Source organism: Prionailurus viverrinus, chromosome A1 (genome assembly GCF_022837055.1).
Source record: "Prionailurus viverrinus isolate Anna chromosome A1, UM_Priviv_1.0, whole genome shotgun sequence".
Lineage (NCBI taxonomy): Eukaryota > Metazoa > Chordata > Mammalia > Carnivora > Felidae > Prionailurus > Prionailurus viverrinus.
This window is the reverse complement of record NC_062561.1, coordinates 11,635,390-11,649,564: the sequence shown is the minus strand read 5'-3', so window position 1 is coordinate 11,649,564 and position 14,175 is coordinate 11,635,390. Positions and strand designations below refer to the sequence as shown.

The 14,175-nt window shown below is 35.8% G+C and overlaps 1 protein-coding gene across 6 annotated transcripts in view; it reads left to right on the top strand.

The window, feature by feature from the left end:
* The window catches only part of LOC125162701 (NEDD4-binding protein 2-like 2), a 105,773-nt gene that overhangs the window by 51,156 nt on the left and 40,442 nt on the right, over positions 1–14,175 (top strand). The gene's annotated exons all lie outside the window — the stretch shown is intronic.

Genomic DNA, 14,175 nt, shown 5'->3' with positions numbered 1-14,175 from the left:
AATAAGATGACAGTAAAGAGTTTAATTATAGGCAATCTATTTGTAATCACAATGGATGTGTAAAGCCCCACTATAATACAACTCATTGTATGTATTCAGCTACATGAAAGATCAATGCATTTTATCATCTAACTATAATGACAATCTGATATAACAACTAAACCCACTATGAATAAGAGTTACTCACTAAATTACTTATTCACTAAATTACTGCTAATCACCCATTAAAAATCAGTCATTGGTTATATTCTAGGATATTGGAGAGTATTATTTGGTTAAGTTTTGTATGACTGTTTTTTTAAGTTATTTTTTAAATTCGTGTTTAAAAAAATTTTTTTTTAACGTTTATTCATTTTTGAGAGACAGAGACAGAGCACAAATGGGGAAAGGGCAGAGGGAGGGAGACACAGAATCTGAAGCAGGCTCCAGGCTCTGAGCTGTCAGCACAGAGCCCCATGTGGGGCTTGAACTCACGTACTGCGAGATCATGGCCTGAGCCAAAGTTGGACGCTCAACCGACTGAGCCACCCAGGTGCCCCAAGTTATTTATTTTTGAGAGAGTATGAGCAGGGGAGGGACACAGAAAGAGAGAGAGAGAATCCCAAGCAAGCTTTATGCTGCCAGTGCAGAGCCTGATGCGGGGCTCAATCTCATGAACTGTGAGATCATGACCTGAGCCAAAATCGAGAGTCAGAAGCTTACTGACTGAGCCACCCAGGTGCCCTTATCAACATTTTAATGCAATATTAAAGAAATGAATAAAAGATAAGAGTAAGCCAACAGTGTCTATCCATCTATTCACAGGCCATCCATAAATATTGTTGAAGGTCTCCATATACATACCCTTACCCTAGAAGATAGAAGCAACAGAGCCATGAGGGTTTAAATTATATATGTATTTTACTGACATATACACATACGTGAACACATTTAAGTTATGAACTGTGTTATACTATGAAACTCATTACACAAAACAAAGACAGTATGGGTCACATTTGGGTTTAGCTCCAGAGGCTGTAGTAAGAGGGTCACCATCTGCATTGAGATATAAAGTTCCAGAGACTGAGCTAGACTGAATGAGGTCTTTACAGAAGAAACAATAATGATCAAGGTGGAAAGCAAAGGAAAAAACAGGGAAATTGGTCCTGAGTATTAATTGAGGTGTGAATTAAAGCCATGATATGATGAGCCAGAAACAGGCATCAACCTTTTTGGGGTAATAGACTACTTTCAGAATTCAATGAAAGCTAATAGTCCTTGTTCCTATAAAAATTACACACGTGTACATATTTATACTTTGATCCAATTTCAGGGTATTTACAGATCCTCTGAAGTCTTGGATGCCTATAAATGAATATTGGCATAAGTTTGTAGTAGAATGAAAAATGGACTAGAGAAAGTAATTTGGGTCAGAATGTGAATGAATCTGAGGTTTCTTCATAAAGGATGAAGGATGTGAGAGAAGGATGATGCCCTCAAAACAGTACGCTTCAAATATTCCATAGAAGACTTTCAGTTTTGTCTTCAATCAATACCTTAATAAAGTTGGTTGGTGGGGGAGAGTTTAATTACTTCTTTAGGCAGGTAGCAGGAATCTGGGTATCTGGGGCTTGGCCACAGTCTTCAATCAGATCAGCTTTCTGTTTTTTACCTGTTTATTTGGATTCTGTTTAAAGTATTAATAGGTGGGTTCTACTTGTAAATATATTCATGTATCTCTTTAAGATACATTTTGGGTATATATGCAGAAATGGAATTGTTGGACCATATGGTAATTAGATTTTTAAGTTTTTGAGGAATGGCTATAATGTTTTCCATAGAGAGTACACCTTTCTACATTCCCACCAACAATGCACAAGAGTTCCCATTTCTCCATATCCTCACCAACACTTGTCTTTTCTGTTCGTTTTTTTCTAATAATCATCCTAATGGCTAGTATTTCATTGTAGTTTTGATTTGGATTCCCCTAATCACCAGTGATATTGAGCATGTTTTCATATCTATTGGCCATTTGTATATCTTTTGTGAAGAAATGTCTTTTCAAGTCCTTTGTTCATTTTTGAATCAAGTTGTTTGTTTTTTGTTGTTGGTGGTGAGTTTTTGAAGTTCTCTATATATTCCGTATATTAATCTCTTATCAGATATATTATTTGCAAATATTTTCTGCTGTTTCATGGGCCTTTTAATTCAGTTCATATAGTCTTTTGATGTACAGAATGTTTTAATTTTCATGAAGTCCAATTTTTATATTATTTTGTTGCCTGGGGTTTTGGTGTCATATCCAAGAAATCACTGCCAAACGCAATGTTGTAAAACTTTGTCTCAGTTATAGTCTAATATTTTTGTAGGTTTTGATTTTACATTTGAGTCTTTGATCCATTTTGAGTTAATTTTTGTATATGGTGTTTAATTAGGGTCCACCTTCATTCTTTTGCATGTGAATATCCAGTTTTCTCAGTACTATTGTTGAAAAGATTGCCTTTTCTCCATTAATCATCTTAGCAATCTTATCAAAAACCATTTGCCTATATATGTGAGGGTTTATTTCTCGGCTCCCTATTCTTTTGGTCTATATGTCTGTCTTTATGCAGTACCACACTGTTTTGATTGTGGGAGCTTTATTCTTTTTTCTTCTTCTTTTTTTTTTTTTTTCCAAAATTGTTTTGGCTATTTGGGATCCCTTAGAAATTCCATATGAATTTTAGGATAGGTTTTTCTATTTCTACAAAAAAAGTCATTGGGATTTAGGAGTTGCAATGAATCTATAGGACACTGAACAATATTAAGTCTTTCAATTCATAAACATGGGATGTTTCCATTTATTCATGTCTTCTTAAATTTTTTTCAACAATGCCTTATAGTTTTCATTGTACAAGTCTTTCATGTCTTTGGTTAATTCCTAAATATATTATTATTTTTGATGCTATTGTAAATGAAATTGTTTTGTAATTTCCTTTTCAGATTTTTCATTGTTAGTGTATAGAAATGTAACTAATTTTTGGGTTTTGACTTTGTATCCTGCTACTTCACTGAATTAATTTATTAGCTCTAACAGTTTTTTGTGTAATCTTTAGAATTTCTAAATATAATGAGCAAACAGAGATAATTTTACTTCTTCCTTTCCAGTTTGGATGCCTTGTATTCCTAATTTCTTTAGTGTTTTTTTTTTTTAATCATGAAAGAATGTTAAATTTTGTCAAATACTTTTTCTGTATCATTGAGATGATCATGTTAATCTTTTTTTTCCCTTCATGGTATATGACATTGGTCAATTTTCATATGCTGAACTATCCCTGCATTCCATGTATCAATCCCACTTGGTCATGGCTTATAATCCATTTATCTATCTATCTAAAGATCTTATTTTGGGGTCACCTGGGTGGCTCAGTTGGTTAAGCATATGACTCTTGGTTTCAGCTCAGATCATCATCTCATGGTTTGTGAGATCAAATCCCATGTCAGGCTCTGTGCGGACAGCGTGGAGCCTGCTTGGGATTCTCTCTCTCTCCCTTTCTTTCTGCCCTTCCCCCATTCATGTTCTCTCTCATTCTCCACCCCCCCTTTCTCTCCAAATAAATAAACTTTGAAAAATAAAAAATATTTTAATTTTAAGTAATCTCTACACCCAGTTTTATAAGCCTGAGATCAAGAGTTGCATGCTCTATCGACTGGGCCAGCCAGGCACCCCTATAATCCTTTTAATATGCTGTTGGGTTTAGTTGAGGATTTTTGCTTCCATGTTCATATGACATATTGGTCTGCAGTTTTCTTTCCTTGTGTCTTTGTCTGGCTTTGGTGTCAGGATAATACTGGCATCACAGATTAATTGCAAAGTGTTTCCCCCTCTTCGATTTTTTGGAACACTTTGAGAAGGATTGGCGCTTAAAACTTTTTGATAAAACTCATCAGTGAAGCCATCAGGTCCAGGACTTTTCTTTGTCTAGAGATTTTTTTGTTGTTCAGAGATTTTTGATTACTGATTTAATCTCCTTATTAGTTGTAGTTCTATTTAGATTTTCTATTTCTTAGTGACTCAATTTTGGCAGGGTTTGTGTTTCTAGGAATGTTTCCATTTCATCCAGGTTATCCAATCTGTTGGCATACAATTTTTCATAATATTCTCTTATTCTTTTTATTTCTGTAGAATTGGTTGTAATGTCCCCATTTTCATTTCTGATTTTGTAACTTGAATCATCTTTGTTTCTTAGTCCCCCTAGCTAACAGTTTGCCAATTTTGTTAATATTTTCAAAGAATTTGTGATTTCATTAATTTTTTTCTATTGTTTTTCTGTTCTCTACTTCATTTGTCTGTGTTCTAATCTTTATTATTTTCTTCCTCCTGTTAGCGTTTGGTTTAGTTTGTTTTTCTAGTTCCTTAAGTTTAAAAAAAATTTAATGTTTATTTATTTTTGAAGGAGAGAGAGAGACAGAGCATGAGTGGGGGAAGAGCAGAAAGAGAGAGGGAGACACAGAATCTGAAACAGGCTCCAGGTTCTGAGCTGTCAGCACAGAGCCTGACACGGGGCTCAAACCCACAAACTGTGAGATCATGCCCTGAGCCAAAGTCAGACACTTAATTGACTGAGCCACTCAGGTGCGCCATTGTTCCTTAAATTTTAAAGTTAAGTTGTTGATTTGAAGTCTTTTTTTTTTAATGTGTTTATAACTTAAAATTTTCCCCTTCTCACTGCTCTCACCATGTGCTATACATTTTACTGTGTTGTCATTTTGTTTTCATTCATCTAAAGTATTTTCTAATTTCCCTTGTGATTTTTCTTTGATTTACTACTTATTTAAGAGTATGTTGTTTAACTCCCACAAATTTGTGAATTTTCCATTTTTACTTCTTTTATTGATTTCTAACTTTATCCCACTGTGGCAAGAGAAGATACTTTGTATGATATCTATCTATTGAAATCTCTTGACACTTAATTTGTGGCCTAACTTATAATCTGTTCTGGAAAATGTCTCATGTGTGCTTGAGAAGAATGTTTGTGCTGTGTTGTTGGATACAGTGTTCTGCATATATATGTTAGATCCAGTTGGTTTACTATGTTAAATTCTCTATTTCCTTACTTCTGTCTGGTTGTTCTATCCAATCCTGAAAGTGGGATGCTGAAGTCTCCAGAATTATTGTAGAGCTGCTTATTTCTCCCTTCAATTCTGTTAACTTTTGCTTCATATACTTTAATGGCCTGATATGTGCATGTTTACCATTGTTATATGTTCTTGTTAACTTGAACCTTTTATTAATATATAGGGTAATTTTTCTCTTGTAACTTTTTTGATTTAAAGTTTATTTTGTCTGATATTAGTATAGGCACCCCTTCTCTCTTTTGGTTACTATTTATTTATTTTTTTTAAATTTTGTTTTTTAATGTTTCATTTTTTTTTGAAAGAGAGAGAGAGACAAAGCGTGAGTGGGGGAGGGACAGAGAGAGAGGGAGACACAAAATCCAAAGGAGGCTTCAGGCTCTGAGCTGTCAGCACAGAGCCCGATGGGGGGCTCAGACCCACAAACTGTGAGATCATGATCTGAGCCAAAGTTGGAGGCTCAACCAACTGAGCCACCCAGGCACCCTTCTTTTGGTTGCTATTTAAATGGAATATCTTTTTTTCATCTTTTCATTTTCAACCTATTTGTATCTTTAGAGCTAAAGTGAGTCTTTTGTAGATAGTATGTAGCTGGATAATATTTTTTTTCCATTCCATCAATCTCTATCTTTTGTTTGTAAAGCTTAAGCCATTTAGATTTAAAATAATTACTTATAAGGAGAGACCTCTGTCATTTTGCTATTCGTTTTTTGTATACCTTATAGCTTTTTGTCCATCTTTTTCTGCATTACTGCCTTCTTTTGTGTTCACTTGATTATTTGCAATGAAATGTTTAAGTTTCTTTCTCAATTTCTTGTGTGTATATTCTATAGATATTTTCTTTGTGGTTATTATGTGCATCTTAACCTCAAAAGTTATAACATTCTAATTTGAATTTCTACCATCTTAATTTCAATAACATACAAGAACTCTTCTCCTTTATGTTTTGATCCCCACTCCTTTTGGTTGTTGATGTATCAAACTTACATCTTTATACATTGTGTGACCCAAACATAAACAAAAAATCTTTTAAATGCATTAGTCTCATATAGAAAACAAAATGTGCAGTTACAAACCATAGTTACAATAATGATAGCTTTTAAACCCATAGTTGTTTTTTTAATGTATTAGTCTTTTTTTTTTTTTAATTTTTTTTTTCAACGTTTATTTATTTTTGGGACAGAGAGAGACAGAGCATGAACGGGGGAGGGGCAGAGAGAGAGGGAGACACAGAATCGGAAACAGGCTCCAGGCTCTGAGCCATCAGCCCAGAGCCCGACGCGGGGCTCGAACTCCCGGACCGCGAGATCGTGACCTGGCTGAAATCGGACGCTTAACCGACTATGCCACCCAGGCGCCCCTGTTATTAGTCTTGTAAATCATGTAGAAAACAAAAAGTCGAGTTACATACCATTGTTACAATAATACTAGCTTTTATAATTGCCCATGTATTTACCTTTATTCAGATCTTTATTTATTCATCCAACTTCACATTTTTTTTTAGTATCTTTTCATTTCACTTTGCAGGACTCCCTTGAGCATTTCTTACAAGGTGAGTATAGTGATAACAGACTCCTTACCTTTTGCTCATCTGGGAATGCCTTAATCTCTCCTTCACTTTTTAAAGATAGTTCACTCAATATAGGATTCTGGATCAACAATTTTTTTCTATTCACACTTTGAGCATATCAGCCTACTACTTTCTGGTCTATTTAGTTTCTGATGAGAACTCTGCATATATTCTTATTAAGGATCACTTGTGTATGACAAGTTGCTTCTCTCTGGTTCTCTTCAAGATTTTCTCTTTGTCTTTTTAAAGTTTGAGTATAGGGGCGCCTGGGTGGCACAGTCAGTTAAGCGTCCGACTTCAGCCAGGTCACGATCTCGCGGTCCGTGAGTTCGAGCCCCGCGTCGGGCTCTGGGCTGATGGCTCAGAGCCTGGAGCCTGTTTCCGATTCTGTGTCTCCCTCTCTCTCTGCCCCTTCCCCGTTCATGCTCTGTCTCTCTCTGTCCCCAAAATAAATAAACGTTGAAAAAAAAATTTTAAAGTTTGAGTATAATGTGTCTTTTTGTGTTTCTCTTTGAGTTCATCTTATTTGGAGTTTATTAAGCTTCTTGGATGTTTATATTCATGTCTTTCATCAAAGTTGGGAGGTTCTGCCATTATTTCTTCAAATATTCTCTCTGCCTTTTCCCCCCTCTTTTTGTGAGACTTCCACAATTTGCGTGTTTGTTCAGTTGATGATATTCAACAAGTCACTTAGGCTCTGTCACTTTTCTTCAATCTTTTTTCTTTCTGTTCTTCACACTTCATAATTTCCATGGCCTTATTTTCAAGGTCTTCTGCCTACTCAAATCTGCCTTTGAATCTCTCTAGTGAAATTTTCATTCCACTTATTATACTTTTCAGTTTCAGAATTTCTTTCTTTCTCCTTCCTTCCTCTCTCTTCTCTCTCTCTCTCTCTCTCTCTCTCTTTCCTTTGGGTTTTTGGTCTCTTTATTGGTATTTCTATTTTGTTCATACAAAGTTTTTGTGACATTCTCCACATTTTTAGTTCTTCAATCATTTTTAAGGCAGTTGGTTTGAAGACTCTACTTGATTTGCCATAAAATTTTTTTTTCAGGGACAATTTCTGTTGATTTTTTCCCGCTTTGAATTGGCCATACCTTTCTGTTTCTTTGTATGTCTTGTGATTTATTTTTTTTTTTTGGTTGAAAACTGGACATTTGAATATAATAATGTAATTCTGGAAATCAGATTTTCCCCATTTCATCAGTGTTGGCTGAGTTTTTGTTTTTGTTTTTTAATGTTGTTTTAGGCAGTCTGTGTGCCAACCATCAGCCTATGGTGTAAAGTTAAGGTTTTGTCAAGTCTTTTCTGAGTCTGTGCCTTTCCCTGAGTACGTGCAGTCACTTTCTAATTTTTCCCATATATAAAGTTGTTTTTGAGCGTCCTACTCTTTAATATCTGGCTCCCAAAAAGAGAAAAAAAAGAAAGATCAAAGGAGGGAAAAAGGGTGTCAGCCCTTTAAATCTCTTGAAAGTTACTTGAGCTAGAGAAGTGGCTTGCAACAATGAAGTGGGCGGGGCATGCAACAATAATGGCCACTCTCTTTGTCCATGCCTGTATGCTTAGAAGCAGCAATTAGTGATCAGAACACAAATCCCTATCTTTGGGGTAAAGATCTTTTTTACTCACCATAGATTCTGCAAACTATGTGCAAGCTACATCTGGAACACTTGAACAGCTTCCTGCCATGGCACCTTTTGTCCACCTTCACCCATTTTCCACCCCTCACCTTATCCCTCTGCTAACCATGAACATGTTCTCTGGATCTATGAGCTTTTTTTTTTTTGAATGCACATATAAGTGAGATTATATAGTATTTGCCTTTCTCCGACTTACTACACTTAGTATAATGCCTTCAAGGTCCAACCATGTTGTCACAAATGGCAAGATTTCCTTCTTTTTAAGGCTAAGTAGTATTCCATTGTGTGTATGTGTGTGTATATAATATACATATATATGTGTATATACATGTGTATATATAATATATACATATATACATATTATATACATATATAATATAATATGTAACATGTATATACATATATACATACTATATACATATATAAGTGTATATCTAATATATGTGTGTATATATAATATACATATATATAAAGAATATATATATATATTCTTTATCCATTCGTTCATTGATGAACACTTAGACTTGTCTTGGTTGTTGTAAATAATGCCACAATCCTTTTATCATTTAAAATCTCTTCTGGAACTGTATTTGTACCTCCTTTTTCATCCCTAAGACTAATTGCTTCCTTCTTCCTTTGATTAATCTTACTAAGGTTTGTGAATTTTATTAATCTTTTCAAATAACCAACTTATGAATTTGTTGGTCCTGATTAGTCTCTTTGTTATCTTTTTGATTCTTTATGATTCCTTCTCTTCTACTTTTTGGGAGTTTCTTCTGCTTTTCTTTTTCTAGCATCTTCAATTGTGTGGTTAACTCTTTAATTTTGTACCTTGCCTTTTTTTTTGAAGGTACATTTATGGGAAATATATATATATATATGTATATATATATATACACACACATATACATATATATATGGGAAGCTTTTATATGTAATTATTGTTCACTATGATTAATTTTTATATATTTCTGTTACAAAGTTTTCTACCCATGAATTCTTCAACATTTTAAAATTTTTCCAAAAAAATTTTATTACTAATTTCAAAATTAATTGCATTATGGTCAAAGAGTGTGGTCTATACATTAATAATTCTTTGAAATTTGTGGAGGCTAGTTTGATGGCCTGTTAATTTATTTAAATATTCCATATGGTTTGAAAAGAATGTTTTTTTAAATTTTTTTTTTTTTTTTTCAACGTTTATTTATTTTGGGGACAGAGAGAGACAGAGCATGAACGGGGGAGGGGCAGAGAGAGAGGAAGACACAGAATCGGAAACAGGCTCCAGGCTCTGAGCCATCAGCCCAGAGCCTGACGCGGGTCTCGAACTCCCGGACCGCGAGATCGTGACCTGGCTGAAGTCGGACGCTTAACCGACTGCGCCACCCAGGCGCCCCTTAAATTTTTGAATGTAGTGTTCCATAGTCATTATATTGAACATTATTAATTGTGCTATTTATGACTTTAATATCCTGATTTTTTTTGTCTGCTTGTTTTATCAACTATTGAAAAAGGTATTTTTTAAATTTTTATTTATTTTTGAGAGAGACAGACAGACAGAGTGTGAGTAGGGGAGGGGTAGAGAGAGGGGGAGACACAGAATCCTAAGTAGGCTCCAGCCTCTGAGCTGTCAGCACAGAGCCCAACACGGGGCTCCAACTCACAAACTGTGAGATCATTACCTGAGGCAAAGTCAGTTGCCCAACCAACTGAGCCAACCAGGTGCCCCAAGAAAGGTATTTTTTTTTTAATTTTTAAAAAATGTTTATTTATTTCTGAGAGAGTGAGCAGGGGAGGGGCAGAGAGAGAGGGAGACACAGAATTCAAAGCAGGCTCCAGGCTCTGAGCCATCAGTACAGAGCTGGATGCAGGGCTCAAACAGTGAGGTCATGATGTCAGATGGTGGATTGGTCAGTTTGTCTGTATTTGGCCACTTGAAAATTTTTTCTCTACTTCGAATAATGTGCAAACATATTAAATCACATTTTGAGAACTTTCCAGCTCTTCTATCTCAACTGTTCTTTTTTGCATAAGTCATTCTAGCCATTTTCACATTCTAATCTTGAATAGAATCCTCGAGTCTCAGTGAAATATATAAGATTATTTTGTTGCTGTTGATATGTGGTAAAAATAAAAGCTGCTATTTACAAAATATTCACCAGGTGCCAAGTATTGTGCTAGATGCTTTATTTACAATAAAAGTCTTTTTATCTAACATAATTGGGACAAGTAGGTTGTTAGTTCACTGAAAAAGTTGATTAAAGTGGGGAATCTTTAAGAAATGATACATACTATGAACATTTTATTTGAACTTAAAATGCATGCTTACATACACATCCATTCACCAATATTTATGTATGAGTCTGTTTATTGGAAGTTTATTTCATGGAGTTTATTTCTTTAATGTATAAACCACACCTGTAATGCATCGTCGACAATTTCTAGTTTCTATTGATGTAAATTGGAGGGAGAACCCAAAGAAATATTCAAAGCAGTATGAGTGCAGAATTAAAGGTTTTTATGATTTTGAACCAAACTTCATAGTTATTCTGGCCACACCTCATTTGATAACAATTGCTTAATGCCTCATCTTTATTGAGTCACTTACTTTAATTTTTTATAGAAATTTTAGAGAAAATTTAGAGAAATTTTTATAGAAATCGGGGGCACCTGAGTGGCTCAGTCAGGTGAGTGTCCAACTCTTGATTTTGGCCCAGGTCATGATCCCTGGGTCATGGGATTGAGCCCAGTGTTGGGCTCCATGCTGAGTATGGAGCCTGCCTAAGATTCTTTCCCTCCCTCCCTCTCTCTCTCTCTGTCCCTCTGCCTCTCCCTCCCTCCCTCCTTCTCCCTCTGTCCCCCTCTCCTGCTCATGTAGTCTCTCTCTCTACAAAAAAGAAAAGAAACTTTCTTATATTACTATTCCACTGGTTGATGTAATGTTTACGTAATGTTTAATTAAACTACATAGTATGGTAACAATTATGATTGTGTAAACAGAGGAGAATAAACTCATCTGTCTTCTTGTAAATATACAGCCCTAAACAATAGGAGCAGAAGGGTGTGGTTGTACTAGAAAGCAGCCCGTAGCTGGGAACATTTTTTGTACCATTGGATCAGTCATTATATTGTACAGAGGCAGTGGGAAGAATTATTTAATCTGCCCTATCAGTTCAGTAAAGGTCATTTAGGAGCCTCTGTATTAACAAACTTTATAACTGTATAAGGAGGTAATGTTATCTCATTTTAGAAGGGCGATCTGATTTACTCAAGCTCCCACCACGAGTTTATTATTAAACTAGATCTAGGCCTGGATTACCTCAACCATGGTCATTCTATAAAGCTGTGAGAGCTTTCCTTTACAATCTGCATGTGTTTTAATTGAATTTTACTTCATTTATCGATCATGCTTTATGAATTAGTGTACAGGCCTCTGCAGTGGAAAATACTGTTTCTACCCCTTTAATAATTTTTTTTTTCATGAAGTTTAGGCACTTACAATACTTTTTTTTTCTCCCTAGCAGGTAATTTTATCTTTATCTGGATGTTCTCTCATCTCTGTCTTCAAGTCACAGCTTACATGGTCAGGTTAGCTTGTTTCTGAGCAAACACTCTTTTTCTCATAATTAAGAGGTACACTTATTACTACCCAGGAGCTTGGATCCTCAGCTACCACCTAGAAAACAGAATATTTGATTAATTAGAAATATATTACTATTTGTTCATTTCTTACTCCTTTCTTTTCTGAAGCTACAGCCTGTGCCTCCAACTCTCCTGATTTCTTCTCCATGCCTTTTATGTAGGGATGTTTCTTTTCTTTTAATGGTGCCATTCATTCCTAAATGAATCAGCACAAATGAGATCAAGTTTAATGAGCCTTGACACATTAATGAGCTTCCCACACTTTGTAAATATGTCTACTGATAAGCCACATCCCATGCATACACATTCCAACAGAAGTTATCACCACTACCCTCCCTTCTCTCCTCTCCCAAGTGCTTCACAAGTCACTGTTACTGGTTTGTGTTTCCTTCCCAGAGACCTGGAACACGTACAAGTCTCAGGCACATTTCCCTGTGGGGGAATGTCTTCTGATTTTCACACTTCTTGGCATTGTGTTGTATTTTCGATTGGAATTCCAATCCGTAGGGTCTCCTCTGACTATCTCTTTTGGCAAACCACCTTCATACATTGCCTGATCTCCCTGATAGTTTATTTTTTTAAGCTACCTGACTCTTTCATGATCCGTGTTAACTTCTCTGTAGGTATCGTGAATTTTCATCATTAGCCAGTTTCTACGATCCTTTCTCTAAGTAGGTTGAGATCTACTTGATACAATCTCTATTAGATTGTAGTGCATTCAGAAAACGAAAGAACCCTTGAGGAATATTAGCAAAGCCCTCATCTTTTCTACTTTCTAACCTCTGCTGCAAGTACAGATTAGCTTATTGGTTCAAACTCTGAACCGAATTTTGTGGCAACTGATTTGGCAACCCTGTCTCCAAACCCAGACCTTTCCTAGGCTTCTATGTCTCAGTAAATCAGTAAATGGCCACTCATCCCTTCAATTGTTCAGGCTCAACTCCTTTTATCCATACTTCATCTTTTTCTTATACTCTATATCCAATTTATTTTTAAATCTTGTTTTCCTTTAAAATATATCCAGAATGGGATCATTTCTCACTGCTTCCACTCTGTGACAAATGAATTAACTCCAGAAGGCCCTTATGTCCGTTGGCCTATCTAAGGTTTAGGCCATCTATGCATTCCTTTTGTCCTTTCCCTGCAACAGGATGGTTCATGTTTTGGTGAAGACAGTGCAGCTTGTTTTCAGAGTAACATCCTAGTTTCAGTATGAATTTTGTAACAACTATCGCACCTTAGGCTTCAGCTGAGGCTCTCACTAGAGTCAGATAGAACTGACTATGAGGAGAAATTTCTGCCAAAGTTGGATTCTTTATTTGCTATCCTTTTTATAGAAGTCCCATTACAACTGCCTGTCTGTAATTTAGCATTCCTTAATGTTCTTTTAAACTAAAATCCAGGAATTGTAAACAAGGGCAGCAGCAATTAGATGCCAAAGAACAAGGTGTTCAGGGCTCCTGCTTGTTGAAAATTGCCCAATGTCACGGGATGGAATAAACCAGGCCAAAGCAAGTTCCTTTGTCCAGCCCCCAGCTGATCAGCGGTTTCTTCATTATCTCTTTTGGCTTCCATGTTTGTTTACTTGTTTAATTGTTTTTTTTTTTTTTTTATCCTCTATCCTGTTACTTTTTTTTTTTCCTCAGCTGTGTTTATTGTCCCTCCCCCACCCTCCACTGCATTTTAATATTCTCTATCTGTACCTTATAGAAAATGACTAGATCTTTATATTCCAAATTAGAAAGTGTTCAGGGCACCTGGGTGGTTCAGTCGGTTGAGTGTCTGACTTCAGCTCAGGTCATGATCTCATGGTTCATGAGTTAAAGTCCCACATCAAACTTTGTGTTGACAGCTCAGAGCCTGGATCCTGCTTCAGATTCCGTCTCCCTATCTCTCATGCCCTCCCTTGCTCACACGCTGTCTCTTTCTCTCTCAAAAATAAATAAACATTAAACAAATTTAAATTAGAAAATGTTCTAAATCCTCTTTTTTCTGTTAGGATCGAAGTTAATCTTCAATTTAGGGGAGCTGCGAACTTTTGGGGAACACTATTGTTCCTTTGGATTTGTTACTTTTTTACTGTGGAATTGTCCCTGGCATCATAGGATGCTAAACGTCCCTGGCCTCAGTACCAAGTGCCAGTAACACATCTCCAGTCATTGTGACCACAAAAATACCTAACACATTTACAAACACCCCACAAAATAGTGGTGGAATGTCTCGTTTAGA